The sequence below is a fragment of the Asparagus officinalis genome, chromosome 8 (genome assembly GCF_001876935.1).
Source record: "Asparagus officinalis chromosome 8, Aspof.V1, whole genome shotgun sequence".
In the NCBI taxonomy this organism is placed as follows: Eukaryota; Viridiplantae; Streptophyta; class Magnoliopsida; order Asparagales; family Asparagaceae; genus Asparagus; species Asparagus officinalis.
Genome location: NC_033801.1, coordinates 7,984,021 through 7,987,976, shown reverse-complemented (window position 1 = coordinate 7,987,976; position 3,956 = coordinate 7,984,021).

Genomic DNA, 3,956 nt, shown 5'->3' with positions numbered 1-3,956 from the left:
TGTTTCTGAAATTAATCAATATTTAACTTCATCTTTAGTTAAATGTTAAAATAATAGTTTATATATTTTGCAATGGTGGAAAGTATATAGAACAGTTTCATATCCTATACTTTTCATCATGGCTCGTGATTTACTAACAGTGCAGATTTTCATGGTAGCTTCAGAATCTGTCTTCAACACAACAGGACGTTTGATCGACAACCACAGGACATCGTTAGATCCGTATACCGTACAGGTAGTAATGTGCCTATATGATTGGTAGAGGTACGAGAAGAGAACGCAAGGCATCGATCGGATGTTTGGTATTTAAGATAAATTTAAAGAGTTGGGACTAGCAAATAGATATGAAGAGTAGACATTATTCATCAATTTGTAATTTTTATTTCTTAGCTAAAATTTTGTGATAAATTATTTTGGAAACAGTTGTAAATGATAGTGATATAGATGGTAGGTGTCAACCTAGCTGTGATGTATTTATAAATTGTGATGCGACGAATTTTAAAATAAATTTATAATTATAGATGATTTACTGATTATTAATAAAGAAGTTATTTTTATCATTTTAATTTTTATAGTTTTTTGTATTTGTAAATTATCTAATTACAAGTGATTAATAATATGATTGTTTTTATTAAACTTTTGTTTAATTTTTGGCTATGTATTCTTGTAAATTTAAAGAAATAAAAAAATAAAAAAAATAAAAAAACAAAAAAAAATCGGAAAGACCTGATGCCCGGGCAACCGGGTCCAGGTCCGAGCCCCGGTTTTGCCCGGCCCCGGCCCGATTTTTCGGGCCTAGCCTTACCGTTTGGACAGCCCTAGTCTATACCCCCACTAAGTCGTGTTTAAGATTATGTGTACTGATTATTGAGGAGAGAAGCTTCACATATCTTATTCTTACTGATAAAAAAATTTTGACAATAAAAATAAAAATCGAAATTAGAACCCCTCAAGAGGAACAAGCCCCCACATTCTTTTGGTCATTTAAATTGAACGACGAAAATTTTGGACCTATTGTGTAATAAAATAATACAACAATGAGAACTCGATCAATCTTAGCGGAGATTGATTAACATAATAATGTCACAAAGGATTTGGTGAAATTCTCTAGGTCACATGTGTAATTGACTTGCCGTATTATCTCTTTCGGAAATGGAGAGTTGGTAACCACATCGGTCAATGAGGAGACATCATGTGTACTCACCTTAGCCGTTGAGACGTCGACAGGTATACCCCTCTCCTTTTGCCCGCACGATCTCCTATGAATACAGATTCCGATGGTAAACTGTTGTTAAGCTAAGCTATCTTAATTTAGGGTTTACTGCTGCTTCTTGTGTTTCGGTTTGGTGAGGGAACTTCCCACCGTTCTTCAGAGGCTGAATACTCATATTGGTATTTTACTTCCACCTCATTTATCAAAAAAATATTTTAATTAGTCAAATATGTTTTAAGACGTTTTAATTTATTCAACTTACCAATAAGACCATTTTTTTCGTCGGTGACCAGTTTTCCGGCGAGAGCTCGTCACGTGCGTGACACGTGATGACTTAAACTGCTTTTTAGCTGCTGATGTGACACAAATTTCAAAAAATTTGTAGGTGATAATTTTTACACAAAAGAGATATACTAATTAGAAGACCGACTGAGGACCAACTAAAGCACTCCACTCAAGCGCCTTCTAACAAGTTGCTCCATTATGTAGGTGAGATCAGTGGAGCTAGAAGTTTTATCTTGGAGGGGTCGTGAATTCGATATACATAAAATGTTTCTTATTATTTTTTAAAAAAATTTAAATATTAGCTCCTTAAATGTTTAATATTTGAAATTTGTCCCTCAAATAATTGAAACTGACATTATATTCTCTATTCTTAATTTTTTAATTTAGTCCCCCAAATCATTGAAATTGGCATTAGGTCCCTAATTTTTCATGATTAATTTGGAAATTAATATCATGTTTGTCTCTTTTTTTTCTCTTTTAATAACATATTTGTCTCTTTTTTATCTTTTATTTTTTCTTACCCTTAATTTTTTTTAACTTCCATCACCTGAGTAAGGGTTTTACTCTTAATTCACAATTGGATTTATCTGCTTCCACGATTTCAACTGTCCCCAGAAGACCATCAACTTTATTTTTATAGTTTAAACTGAACATCAACTTAACAAAACTAATTGATTCCATCCTTCTGTAACTTAATCAACATCGTCATCATCACAACAATGATCTTCATTATATCAATGAGAGGGTTTTAAAGAGAGAATTAATTAATCACCCTTTTCAGAGAGAGAATGTATTACCCTTTCCTGTTGCTCATCGGTCCTCAAAGACTCCTCCGTCTTCCAAACTCCAAGGCAGAGGAGGCGGAGGAAGGGGAGGAGGAGGCATTGGGCTCTCGTCACCGCTGATCAAAGTAGGCGGCGGAGGAGCATCAGGGCTCGGTCTTTTTCCTCCTCCACCTCTCCTTTCATCGTCAATTAATCGCTTCTTTGTCTCGAGCCAGCACGGGAAGAAATCGGGGTCATCGGATTCCGGGTCGGTAGTTTTCTACAAGAGGAGATCCTCCGCCGCCTCGAGATCGTCGGCGGTGAACTCTGAAGACAAGAACGGAGAATGAGCCGCCAATGTTCTTGATATTGTTATGGTATGTTTTAGCTCAGTGTATATAATTATTGGGAAGGATTCGTCCTATCGACAACTTGTCAAATGAACCCTCTCGCAGAACGTGTCCTCCGGATCTTTGTGTTGAAAGAAGGCAAGAAGAAATCACAGTAAATAAAAGAAAACTTTGCAATGAAAAAATAAAAGAGAAAACACCAAAAATTTAACGAGGTTCGGCAACTTGCCTACGTCCTCGGGAGCCACAAAAAAATTCCTTTGAATATTAAAGAAGATTACAAAGCTTGCAAGAGATGGTCTCAATCTCCCTGAGATTTCTTTGTTCAAAACAGTGTTCTCTGAAAAAAATCGCTAAAGAATATCACATGAAAAACTGCGGCCAGGGTTCCCTATTTATAGGGAAACCCTATGTGAAAACAGATTAGGAATTTGTTTTGACTGTGAAGCTCGCCTGTCTGCGAAGCTCGCCTAACTGCGAAGTTCGCATGTCTGCGAAGCTCACCTGTATGAATTATGTTCGTCTGAACATAGCCAAGCTCACCTGAACTGCTTCGCCTGCACTTGGAGCTCGCCTGCACTTGGAGTTTGCCTAAACCTTCAAAGCTCACCTGATCTTCCAACTTCGCATGAACTTCCAAAGCTCGCCTGAACTGTAGGTTCGCCTGAACTCAGCTTCGAGCTTCACGAAGTTTCAAGTTCGCCTGATTTCTTAACTTAGAGAAATCTTTGCTTTTGCATATGCTTGTCCTAAGGTTCGGGCCTACACCCGAAACCAACATTAATATTTAATTTAATTATGGACCCATATACAGAGTTGGATACTGTATTTCTCAGTGGTTTTTATTTCTAAACTAATTATTCATTGTTTTATGATGAATTCGGAAGTTACAAATTTCCTAGTGAAATTAGGGGTTGATTCATAGGTTAAAATCAATTGAAATACTAGTATTTTTGGAAAATATAAAGAGAGTAACGGATTCAACAACCAAACTGTACGTAGAGGCTACACACTCGTGGCACGTGTCCTTGTCTTTATTTCGTCCCTATACTTACTTGGGAGAAGATTGGGTGAAAAAACACGTGGTGAGAATTCAGTAATTTGCAAATGATATCTATATACTCATCAATTTTGGTGATAATGGAAGTGCGTGTACGTGGCAGCTTTTAATGTGTCCCCAGCGTTTGATTTGGTACATAAATTCTTATTGGAGGAGAAGAGAAGGACATTGCATTGGTAGGAGTTCATATTATTTTAGTCTTTCCTTGGACTTTTTAGCTCACAAGGACTCAATGAAAGTAGGCAGTTCACCAATTCATCTACCCCCCGTTCAGAAGAGGCTTG